Genomic DNA, 13,053 nt, shown 5'->3' with positions numbered 1-13,053 from the left:
CCAGCAAGCTCCTTGCCCATCTTGTTTGAACCCCATGAAGTCTCTGCCCTGAGGTATAGAGTTGGAAGTTAGAAATCCTGTTTTTCCATCTCTAAGCAAGGCACCTAAGTTGGGCCTTAGTTTCCCCATCTCTAAGGTGCTTGTTACCCCATGCCCGACAGGCTTATCCCCTTAATCCTCACAACAGCCCTTTGACCTAGGTAGTAAACAACCTTTTGAAGTCGACACTCTCAATATCCCTGTTTTACGGTTGAGGGAAATGAGGTTCAGAGGAGTTGAGTGAGTTCCCCAAGATCACACAGCTAGTAAATGACAGAGGCGGGTTCCCGTCAGGCATCAGACCCCCGAGGCAGAGCCCTCAGCGAGTCTCATTATTAGCACTGGCTCTTCCTGCCTTACAGTCTTGTTATAATAAGAAGGAAACGAGGGATGCCTGGGTGGCTCAGTTGGTTAAGCGTCTGCCTTCGGCTCAGGTCATGATCCTGGGGTCCTGGGATCGAGCCCTGCATCGGGCTCCCTGCTCAGTGGAGAGGCTGCTTCTCCCTCTCCCTGCTGCTCCCTCTGCTTGTGCTCTCTTTCTCTAATAAATAAATAAAATTAAAAAAAAAAGAAGGAAATGAGACAGCATCTGTAAGAAACTTCTGAAAAAGTTAAACCCCATAAAAAAGGAAGGTTGGGAGGGAGAATCTGTTCCATGCCAATCTCCTTGCTTCTGGAAGTCCTCTGGCAGTCTTTGGGGTTCTTGGCTTCTGCTGTATCACCCCGATTTTGGCCTTCATCTCCACAAGGCGTTCTCCCTGTGTGCATGCCTGTGTCAGATTTCCCCCAATGTATAAGGACACCAGCCTTACTGGATTAGGGACCCACCCAACTCCAGTGTCACATCATCTTAGCTAATTACCTTCGAAATGACCCCATTTCCAAATAAGGCCGCATGCTGAGGTACCAGGGGTCAGGACTTCAACATATGAATTCACGGGGAGCAAGAGACACAATTTATTGTAGAACACCTTTCTTTTTTTTAAAGATTTTTTAAAAAAGATTTTATTTAGTTTTTATTTTAATTTTTTTTAAAGGAAGGGATTCTCTTTTTTTTTCTTTTTAAAGATTTCATTTATTATTTATTTGACACAGGGAGAGAGACAGCAGGGGGAGCGGCAGGCAGAAGGACAAGGAGAAGCAGGCTCCCTGGGCTCATGACCTGAGCCAAAGGTAGACGCTTAAACAACTGAGCCACCCAGGCGCCCCTAAAGGAAGGGATTCTTTTTTTCTTTTTTAAGATTTGATTTATTTATTTGACAGAGAGAGAGAAAGCACAAGCAGGCAGAGTAGCAAGCAGAGGGAGAGGGAGAAGCAGGCTCCTCGCCAAGCAGAGAGCCCAACTCGATCCCATGACCTTGGGATCATAACCCAAGCCAAAGACAGATACTCAACCAGCTAGCCAGCCAGGCGCCCCAAGATTTTATTTATCTATTCATTTGAGAGAGGGAGAGTACAAGCAGGGCATGGGCAGGAGCAAAGGGAGAGGGAGAAGCAGGCTCCCTGCGGAGCAGGACCCTGGGATCATGACCTGAGCCAAAGGTAGACGCTTCACCGACTAAGCCACCCAAGTGTCCCCAAAATACGTTTCTAGTAAGGCATTTCCAGGGGCTTCCTGGGAGCATATTTTCCACTGTGGAAGAAGATGTTATAAAAGATATCTTTAAGAAAAATGGAGGGATGCTATCCAAAAGAGAGCTGCCATTCAAGACAGGGAAGTGCAAAATTGTCCCACAAGCACACCATTCTCTGCACACCGTGAGATGCCACAGCCAGCCCTGGCGGGGACCCGAGGGCACATTCATCCGCCAAGCCTTTGCAGCGTATTTTGAAATAGGCGGTAGAAACCACTGCTGTGGTGAGAATTTCCTTCCCCCCTTCACTCCAGCTCCATTGTCTGCTCAAAGCCAGCAGCGGGAAGGCGCTCTTCTCCTCTCTCTGCCGGTAAGGGCCCGGTCTCAGCATCTCTGCCGCAGACCCAGGCACAGCAGGGCCTCAGCCAGGCACAGCAGGGCCTTGCAGAGGGACGTCATTCTTATTTGGGGCCACAGCTTCTCCGGTGTGTCTGATACGGGCTTTCCTACACGCGCCCTTGTTTGGATTGTCCTCCGAAATGCAGTGCAGCTGCAGGAGAACAGGCCCATGGGATGGAACATTGCTGACGTTTCCTGGCAATGCCCCTTTCTCAAAATCCAATCAGTGGAGCTGTTGGGGCCCAAGGAGAGGTGATCTGAAAGAGGCTGGGACCCCGTGGGTAGCTGAGAGGCCCCATTCAGAAGAAGGCTGGAGGTTCACTTGCGCATGCCAGGCTGCTTCCAACTCCACCCGTGTGGCCTGGCTGAGTGCTCAGGGGTGGAGGGGACCAAGGAGAAGGCTGGTGTCCATAGCCTCCCATTATTGCTACCTGTGCCCTGCCTTCCTGTCCAGGCAGGTGCACTTACCCACCTCCTATCTCCATCATCTTGAGCATTCCCCGAGAAAGAGTTCTAGAAGAGTTCCTCTGATGGGCTGTTTGCCTTAGGGTCAAGGCTTTCTTACTTTTCACTTCCAGGGTCAATTGTCTTCAACAGCAGTACATGCAATATTGGATTTGGGCTGTGGCCAGACTTCTCCCCGTTTCCTGACCTGCTTCTCCTGAACCTCAGGGAAGTCTAGCTGGCCTGCTTATCCAGGATTCCTATTGTTTTTCAATCCCTGGCGGCCCTGCCCTCCTTCCCAATGTCCATGCTCTTCTCTAGGTTCTGTCTCACCTTTCTGTCTGGTTTGCCTCAGACCCCTTCATTTCCATGGCGCCCTGGTTGCTAATCTGATTTTGATCATCCCAATGCTCAGGAAAGAGTCTTTCTAGAATCCGTCTACTGACCAGAAATATTGAAGTTAGGGACAGACACCAGTGCCGAGTCAGACATGCGTAGACAGATTGAAGAGTCAAGCATGGGTGGGGAAGGACCTTGGTCAGGAAGGAAATGTCAACAATCAATGATGAAATCCGAGCCAAAGAAATGGGAAAATCCCAAGTCTGAGAAAAACCCAAGATAAGAGACAGCTGCAGCTGGTGCGGGTGTAGCAAGAAACCACACACGCTGAATCTGGATGAACTAGGTAGAGAGATGCCTGCTGAAGTGGAGTGGTTTCCGAAGGCTTCTGGTGGTGTTTGAAGCGTGGCTTCCGATCAGCATGTGTCTCTATTTCGAGACCATTCAATGAGCTCCCGAAGACTTGATCTGCCTTGGTTTCCTCTTCGCAAGGCTCTTATGGATCCTGGCTCACCTCGGTCGTGGCTGAAAAAGGTCATCTGATCTACACGGGTGGTTTGGCCTTCTCCATGAAACAGTTTAGTTGAACTGTGTTAGGACCGGGATTCTTTTCCCTGGAGTTGTCTTTGAGGGTTGGTTACACAGATGCTCTGGGCAGGAAGAATTTGAACCACCAGGGGTCACAGATCCCATAGTTCCCCAAGCCCCAGAACCTCCTGCTGAGCAACGGAGTCCCAAAGCCTTGTGTTTGGGATCCTGACTTCTCTTGACATTGTTCCCTCTCTTCTGCTCAGCGTCCTATTCTCACTTTTGCTGATACTCGCACCTGGATTGAATGGCAGGCTCTGGAACTGTGCTTACTTTATGGGCATGGGGCAGAGTCTGAAGACTTTTGATCTTTCCCGAAACATTTTTTTTTAAAGATTTTTATTTATTCATTCGACAGAGATAGAGACAGCCAGCGAGAGAGGAAACACAAGCAGGGGGAGTGGGAGAGGAAGAAGCAGGCTCACAGCAGAGGAGCCTGATGTGGGGCTTGATCCCACAACGCCAGGATCACGCCCTGAGCCGAAGGCAGACGCTTAACCGCTGTGCCACCCAGGCGCCCCTTTCCCGAAACATTTATCTATCTATTATATAAGACATTTATTTATTTTAAAGAGAGTAAGTGAGCAGGGGGAGGGGGAGAGGGGGAGAGAGAGAATCTCAAGCGACACGGGGCTCCATCTCACCACCCCGAGATCAGGACCTGAGCCGAAATCAAGAGCCAGCCACTGAACCGACTGGGCCCCCCAGGCGCCCCGCCAGAAGGGTTTTGTCCAGAGACAATAAATTTCTGTTGTTTAAGCCCCCTGTTGTCACTCTTTGGGGTGGTGGCTCCAGCCAACAAAGAGACCTGGGATGGGCTGCAGCCAGGCAGCAAATCCAGGCTGGCTCCAATGTCCCCGCTTCAGACTGGGAGGACGAGCCATGCCATCAGCCTGCTGGAAAAAGGGAGTCCTAAACAACACATTAAAAATCTACCTCTGAGGGTTTTAGAAGAACCACTACGGATGAGGAGAGGCCTTGCTGGGTGCATGGACCCTCAAGGCTTTGTTTACCATGTCCTCTGTGTTGCCGGCACGCGGGGGGGGGGGGGGATGAGAAGACAAACGCTCGCCACCAAGGTTGACGACGGACGCCAAGAAGGGCAACAGGCATGTGCGGAGCGCCCTCTCAATGAAGCGCTCCCCGGACACCCACACGATTTCTGGACAGACAGGTAATTACAAAGCATAGTTTCATCCCTGCTTTTCACCAGCTGGACTGTGTTTGCTGTTCGCAAAGTTTGGTCCCTATTAACCTCCATGCTTCAATTCAGGAAAACACTTCCGCCAATAGCACTTCAGCGGCCTTCGTGGAGACAAACAGACCTAGAATCCCTTATCTGCTTTCTTTGCCAGATAAATAGCTGGAAGGCTGTACTTGTGCAGAGACCTGTAAGCAGCTGAAGTGTTGGGAAATACACTATATTGTGAGTGAAAATAAAGTTCAACTGATGAGAGGTGCTGCTCATCAGCTACTGAGAGCACGTGGGGATTTAGACCCTTGTGGCCCCCAGATCGTCTGTGATGATTGGGAGGAAGGCGCCCCAACACAGAAGATGCAGGGAAGAGTCTAAAAGCAAGATGACTCTGATAGAAGGAAAGTACTCTCTAACAACTTCTACCCCATTGCTTGCCAAGGGCGGGACACACGATTTAACCTATACCCGGTTATTTTTATACACGGCTCATTTGGTAAAAACCAAACCCAACCCAAACCAAAGACTTTTATGGAGTCTTCTTACATTTTGTAGCAATGTAGTGATTGACACAGGTCGAACAGAAGTATGTCCTCTGTTTTTATTTTTAAACCAGAATATAACTGGGCAAATTGATTGTGCAACCTAGGTCAAGCCTGGAGCATTCTACCCGAGAATCTGTGTCGTTGCATCTGGTCTGACAAACGCAGCAGTGAGAGGGCCGCACAGCACTGTCCTTTTAGGGCATTGTCTGACAAGCTTCCTCAAGGTCATCTGACCCTCCGGAGAGGAGAATGCAACCTTGTTCCTTTTCTGATCTTCTATTGATCAGGACCCGGAAACCTTACAACTGTGCAAAGTTAGATGTTTCTAAAAATGCTTGCTGGTGAGATGCGGAAGATTTTTATCTGGTAAAGGAATAATTCTAAAAGTTATGACTTGGGACACCTGGGTAGTGCTGTTGGTTAAGCGTCTGACTCTTGGTTTTAGCTCAGGTCGTGATCTCAGGGTTGTGGGATCAAGCCTGTCCAGCTCATAGCTCTGCGGGGAGTCTGCTTAAGACTCTCCCTCCCTCTCCCTCTGCCCCCCCCACTCTCTCAAATAAATAAATAAATCTTTTTAATAAATAATAAATAAAAGTTCTGACTTTTTTTTTTGCCCTGTAGGATATTAAGTCTTTTAAAAAGTATAATTTAGAAATCACAACCCAACCTTTTATCTATCTCCACCACTTATCTATCCACACGCACATGAATTTCTAGTATCTTCCCTTGAACCGGCTTTGTCATTCTGCTGGTTCTCTCATTAACGAGTTAAATGAAACTTTGACATGTGCTCATTATGTATTTGTGTGTTTTGAAAAACATTTTGAAAAATATACTTGGGTATTCCTATGCCCTGTGCATGTGCCCATTAAAATCCAAGCTCTAGGCCACCAGGGGTCAAAAAATACCAGCCGTTGTATCGCTTGCCCTCTGAGTTCAAGTTTTATGGTCATTTCTGCTCTCAGAATTTCTTTACTTTCCTGATGGTTCAACTGTGCATTAAATTAAAAAACCAAATTCAGTGTGCTGTATTGAAGGGGTTCTGTCTGAATGTAGTCTGCCATATCGATCAAAATGGAAATGCTTCCAGCTGATTTTTTAGCGGTTCGCTGTTCATTATATGTTGCTAACCGAGGCCTTCCAGGACCAGGAAAATGCCTCTCAGCTCTCTGGGCTTCCCATCATCTGTGCTTCCTGTGTCTCAGGACCCTGGGGGATGGGAGGAAGGCCAGGGTTGGAAAGGGCAGGGGGGTTCCTTCTGAGCCTAGGCCGGCGAGGAGGGATGGTTTGGGTAGCCCCGGGGCAGCACGGAGGCTGTGGGTGTGTCGGGCACAGGAATGAGGGAAGAGACGAAGGAAGGAGGGCACACCGGTAGGAGGGAAAGGTCGGACCCACGCCAGGGGCTTCCCTGTAGTGAAACTCAGGACTGCGTCCGCCTGGAGCTACTCCAGGGTGAAGAGGAGCTCGGGCCCAAAACCGCGACCTGAGCTGTGGGCGGTGGAGACCGCTGCTGTCCCCGGCTGGAGGCACTGTCCCTGGGTGTTTAACCCCCAAAGCAGGGTTTGCATTGCATTCTGCTCACTCTGTCAGAGTCCCACTTGCTCCTCAGGATGGGGGAGCTGACTGTGCCCAGCGGACTGAGCCCGCGGGAGCTGGAGGATTGGGCTTGCCGTCCCACGGCACTCCCTGGGAGCTCTGCGGCTTGCGTTGGCCCGTGCATGGCATTGCAAACGCCAGCGCGGAGACAAAGGGAGCTTGAGAAGACAGAGAAAACAACAAAACGCTGCCACGTTGTGAAATGCAGTGTGTTTGAGCGTCTACTGCAGGGGAGGGGCTCTTCTGAGAGTAATCGGTTCTTAAGGAAATGCCAGATTTCCAAGATGGTCCTGCTTTCAAATATTCTGCCCTAAAGTCAAACTAGTTGTCAGAACTCCGTCTCCATGCTTGGACTAGAAACTATGTAATATATCCAGACCGTATCGGTTCTTTCTAATCTGAAGTCTGCTATTTACTGGTTAAATAAGCACTGAAGAGTCACCTACTCTCTCAGCCTCTGCCTCCCATAAATGTCTGTCCTCTGGTTCTGCCTGGAACCGCCTGTCTAAAGGGAACACCATACCCATTTGGAGAACAGTCCCTCTCCCACTGCAGCCTCCCAATCTTGGGGTTCTACAGGGGGCTACAGTCATCGTTCCCATTACTCCTGGCCTCAGGGGTGGCATATATCTCAAACCAGTTAGAATCCTCCATAACCCCCTCCCTCCCACCCAAATTAAGTGATTCCTCTTCTTTCTATCCGTGAAGCTGGGCAGGTAACGCCACCCCTCTTCCCTCCGTGGCTGACTGCTAGATTGGGGTCCCACGGAGCCTTGCTGAGCCTGCGGGCTCTCATCCATCCATGACAAGCCATCCCTGTGGCAGACCCAGCTCAGTGTGGGACGGGGAGGGGCTTGCAGGCTCCCAGGAAGCCCCAGCCTTGTGGGGCCCCCTGTGTTCCCTCCCTGCTGTGGGGAGTTGGGGGACAATCTGCCAGGTGGCCGGTGACCCTCTCCAGAGCTCCCTGGGATCGTGTGCAATTTTAACAAACACACACCCCTGATGTGCAGGAACTTCTGGCAAAAACCTATTTTGGCAAATGCAGAATCGCTAATGAAACTAAGTAACATTCCAGGTAGCATCTGTTCTGTGACCAATTAACCAGCTTCTGAGAGAATTGGCCCTTGAGCCTGTCCTCAGACACAGCCCACCACCTTCTTGCTTCTGGCTGCAGAGATCCTCTGTGGGGAGAAGGAGTCAGGGAGGAGTGTCGAGAGCCCACCATTTCCTTTTATTATTGAAACCAGCATCTCCTTCCCATTCTCCCCATTTCCACATGAGTCTACCCATACAATTGTAAGAATGTTCTGTATCGGGTAAGTCTTTATTGGTAACTAGTGACAGAAACCTAGTTTTACCCAGGTTAAACCAAAAGGGGAGTTTATTATAAAAATATCAGAGGTATCATGGAGCCCAGGACAGGAACGAGGGGACCTCTGGAACATGGGACTCAAATGTGGTCGGGGCTCTCCATCTCTCAGCTCTGTCCTGCCCTGTGCTTCCCACTCTGTCCTCCTCTCCTTTCTGAAAGTGTATTGTCTCTTCTGTGTGATTCACGCCTGCAAGTAGACCCAGATAGTGAGGGAAAGACTTTCAGTGCAAAATGCATATGGTGCCCACACCCGGACAGGACCACTAACACCACGACGGGATAGGCCCTGGGGTCGCCATTGTGGCCGGGGATCTGCCAGGACCTGTGGCTGGGATCAGGATCCTATTTGAACATAGGGGCTGCTCCTGGCCCCCTGCCTGTCTCCAAACCCTGTTCTTAGAAGCTGAGGGCTTGTTTGGACACGGGTCTGTGCCTATACTGCCCTGAACTGTCTTCTAGGAGCTCCCATGCCCCAAAGGTGTCCTGCCCCAGAGGGTAGACATAAAAACAGGTTCTAAATCTTCCTGAGATTTAGATGGCAGGGCTGGCTCCTCAGCATTTGTAACCTTACACATGTCTAAAATTATCCTAATTTTTAAAATTTACTTGTTTATTGTCTTTCTCTCTCCCTGCTACAATGAAATGCCATGCAAGCATAACCCTGTCATGTGCCCCTCTGAATCTGTATATTTGTATCCTTGGGTAAATACCCAGTAGTGCAATTGCTGGATCGTGGGGTAACTTTATTTTTAACTGTTTGAGGGATCTCCATAGTGTTTTCCAGAGTGGCTGCACCAGCTTGCATTCCCACCAACAGTGTGAGAGCGTTCCCCTGTCTCCGCATCCTCGCCAACACCTGTTGTTTCCTGTATTGTTAATTTTAGCCATTCTGTCCGTGTCCTACCTCTTAATGTCTTCTTTTGTACCCCAAGAGTCTGTCTTTGCCCCAACATCACATAGACAGCCAAAGATGAATTACCCCCTTTGGGGAATAAAGGGGTCACTTCAGAATCTGAAACTAAGGTGGTGAATTCTTGACTTTCTAAGATCAAAGGTACCATTCAGATGTAAGAACAAAAAGATATGAATGGGGATGCTTTCTATTTTTTCTTTTGAATCCCTTTGAAAACTCTAAGCCCGGGCATGGAGAGGAAAGTTAGAGCAGACCTGGGACAGATTCCAAGAGCTGACTCTGCCTTCCGCCTTCCAGCTGAGTCCTGAAGGTGGAGTGAGGTATAAAGATACACGCTGGTTTCTAAGATCGATAATTCCAAAGTGGAAGTGCATCATCTGGACCCCGAGCACCTTGTCTGTGTCCCCTGGGCTGCAATGATGGAAGATAACAGAATAGAAATGGATGGAGGGTTTCAAGGCCAAACGATGCTGAGTGATGTACCAAAACTCACTTGGAAGTCAGAAAGACTTGGGAAGCTAGCCAAGAAAGGACCCATAGAGCAGAACCGGTAGACCCCCAAAGCCTGGGGCTTGAGGTGATGCGTGTGCCTACGAAGACCAAAGCCATGCCAGGACCTCAGGCACTTCGATGAAGGGGCAGCAAGGACAGAAGCCGGTGACTTAGTAGTGGCAGAGCTCACATCCAAGCACCAGATACGACAAACTACACTGTCAAGATTGCTAGGAGTGAGACAGACCAAGAGGGAGAAGCACATGCAAACAACAGCCCCTGAAAGTCAGGCTTTGCCTCCCTTAACTCACTTGCCATCTGGGGTGGAAAGGGAGCGGTAGGAGAGAGTATTTAAATACTCTCCAATTGACCCAGTTTTAAAACTGAAAGTGACTATATTAAATTGCTGCAAACCAGGGAGAAGGGGGTTTTAACGTACTTTTCTTTTTTTTTCTTTTAGATTTATTTAAATCTAAAAGAGAGAGAGAGAGGAGGGGCAGAGGGAGAGAATCTTCAAGCATCGAGTGCAGAGCCCGATGCGGGACTCGATCCCACGACCCTTGGGATCACAACCTGAGCCAGATGCTCAACCGGCTGAGCCAGCCAGGCATCCCTTTAATAGAACTTTTTCAAGCTATAGGAAAAGATAGTTACATTTTGCTCCCCAGGAGCCAGGACTGTGAAATTTATACCTGCCCAGAACGGAAGCCACAACCTTTTTCTGCAGATGAGGAAACTGAGGCCCGAGGAGAAAGACGGGCGGTTCGAGGTGATAATGCCGTGCACAGGCACAGCAAGGAAGACAACACGGATCTCTTGAATCTTGTTCTGGGGTGCCCAGCAACAGGGAATTACCTTCCTGTGTCTATCAAACTCTTGCAGAAAGTACTGAGCCTCATGGATGGAGCAAATGTAAGAAAATGTCTCCCTAGCTTTTTTTTTTTTTTTTAAATGGTGTAAAACCGAGAGGCCGAGTTTTAAAAGCTCTCTACTCTCACATGACAGCCAAGTAGCATGGGACATAGATGGAAATGAGCATCTTCGGTTAGTGAATGTCATCTTCCTTCCCCCCTTCCTGTTACTATTCCTGACACTTAGTATAAAATCCCTCCGGGGTGTTTGTAACAGCTGTGAGGCATAGAAGGGCTGGGTGGGAGAGAAGACGTGGCAGCTGGAGAAATGGCTCATTTTGACAAGAGCACTTAGGCAGCAGGTGGCATAGAGATGGAGGAGGGAGAGGTAGCCAAATTTCCACGCTCTGATGATGACATCCCTGAGGAACAGTGTAGCTCTTCTGAGGCATATCCTTCCCCAGATGCAGGAGACGGCAAAGACACAGAGCGACTCAGAATGCTGGTGTCCGGCACCGTTACCCAGGTACTGCTGATTCACATCTGACACGAAGCGACTCATTCGTGCCCAGCCAGACGAGCTCCAGGGTTCCTGCTGGAATGGACTAAATGACAAGTCATCCATCCGTGCTCCATTTAAGAACGAGTCCTACCTCTCTCCATCCAGCTCAAGTAGACCAGGACCCCGAGATTCTGCTGTGTTCATGATGGTTTCTAATACCATCAGTCTGGAGGCAGTAGCTTGAACTTAGAAACTGAAAGTTGAAATTCCCACCTGGAACTGTATCTGTTTACGCGATGCCAGGGGCTTTGAAGGGCAGAAAAGAACAGAGGAGAGATGGTGCGGTGTAGGGAACGAGAGCAGAAGTTTGGATTTGGCAGACCTGGATTCAGGTTCTGGCCTCTGTCTTTTCTTAGCTCTGCGACATCGGGCAAGCTGCTTATCATCTCCGAGACTTATTTTCCATTTTCTGTAAAATACAGTTTTTGTAATTGATGCAAGTATAAAGAAGCATTCATCTGATGCAAAGTAAACACGGAAAGAATGTTAGAGGGTGTTGCCTCTGTAGCAATTCCTCACCCCGCTCACGAGGGCTACCCAGATGTGCTAAGAGAGTTCTAAAGTAGAGTGCATACTTTTTATTATGTCCCAACCCATTCACCTGTTACCCTATGTGACAATCATGTCTGCACATTTACAGTTTCAGCTGGAATTAAGAAATGTGTCTTATTTACCTCTCGATTCCTAGTGCTCAGTGAAGCAGACAAATCAATAATTAAGAGAGTGATCCAATTGTGGTATAGGAGATTTCTTTAAGTTTTATTTCTGATTATGGCACTTGAGGGAAGGGAGGTGTATGGCATTAGCCTGTGTTTGGGGGATTTCATTCAGAAAACTAGTATGCTTATTTCTCCATGGAAAAGGGATAGATAAAGCAATGCTATGTTTTGGTTTAAGATATGCAATAAATCAAAGACAATTCCAGAATCAACAGCTAGGCAGAGGCATGGTTGACTTCTGGCACTAAACTAGGTCTCCCCAGATATTGGCAGCAGCGTCTACAGGAATTAAACTCTGTTCCTTTTCCTAGGTCTTTGGAGGAAATAAGCCACTAGGAGCTAAGATTCTGTGTTTGATATCACAGCTCTGATGGAGATGGTGAAAAAGGAGCCGAGAACAGAGACAAAGAGACAAAGGCTGAGCCCCGGTCTGGGGGTGGAGTCGAAGACTTTTGGGTTGCTTGGTGGTACTTTGAGACCTCACTTGACTTTAATGACTTCCGTTGTAAGAACAAGACAAGCAGACAAGACTGGAGGCCCAGGAGCATCAAGAGTTGATTCCCGAGGGTTGTCCAAGATCACACCTGTCACAACCACATCACATGGAGGGAACAGGTGGATGCTGAGTGTGGACCCTGCCCTTGGTCAGGGGTAGGTTGGAAGGATGGCTGGTCGGGTGTCTCAGCTTCTGCTTTGTCTCCTTCTTCAAAGGGCCTCTCTCCGTGTTTTTAAGAGCCTAGTGTTAAGACCATCCCTACACCAGGATGGCAGGGAATGACCATGAACCAAATAAATATGTCTACTAAACCCAAACTAAATGTATCTTCAACTCAACTTCTCCTTAGGTGGATAATAAAAATGCTCCTTGTTCCTCCAACATGAAGTATGATGGAGGGCAGGTTGGAATGCAAAGAAGCTAGATTCAACCAATAGCAATTCAAATATCTTGCTTTTGAAAATTTTACGAAACTCTATGGCCCTTTTCTTCTCCAGGTCCTTGGAAGGGGCCTTTGCAAGTAAAGTGTCCCAAAGTTCACCTTTCATTAGCTTTATAGTGAGTTAGTTTCTGGGATATTTTATTTATTTTTATTTATTATTTTTTAATTAAAGATTTTTTTAAGGGGCGCCTAAGTGGCTCAGTCGGTTAAGTGTCTGCCTTTAGTTTAGGTCATTATCCCAGGGTCCTGGCATTGAGGCCTACATGGGGCTCCCTGCTCAGCGGGGAGCCTGCTTCTTCCTCTCCCTCTGCCTGCCGCTTCCCCTGCTTGTGCTCTCTCTCTGTGTCAAACAAATAAAATGGGTTTTTTTAAAAGATTTTTAAAAAGATCTTATTGACTGATTGAGTGATTGAGTGTGATCAGGGGGAGGGGCAGAGGATGAGGAAGAGTGAGAATCTCAAGCAGGCTCTGCACTGACTGAGTGCAG

Source organism: Ursus americanus, chromosome 19, assembly GCF_024610735.1.
Source record: "Ursus americanus isolate L20-20 chromosome 19, mUrsAme1.1.p, whole genome shotgun sequence".
Classification (NCBI taxonomy): domain Eukaryota; kingdom Metazoa; phylum Chordata; class Mammalia; order Carnivora; family Ursidae; genus Ursus; species Ursus americanus.
Note: the sequence above shows the minus strand (reverse complement) of the source record.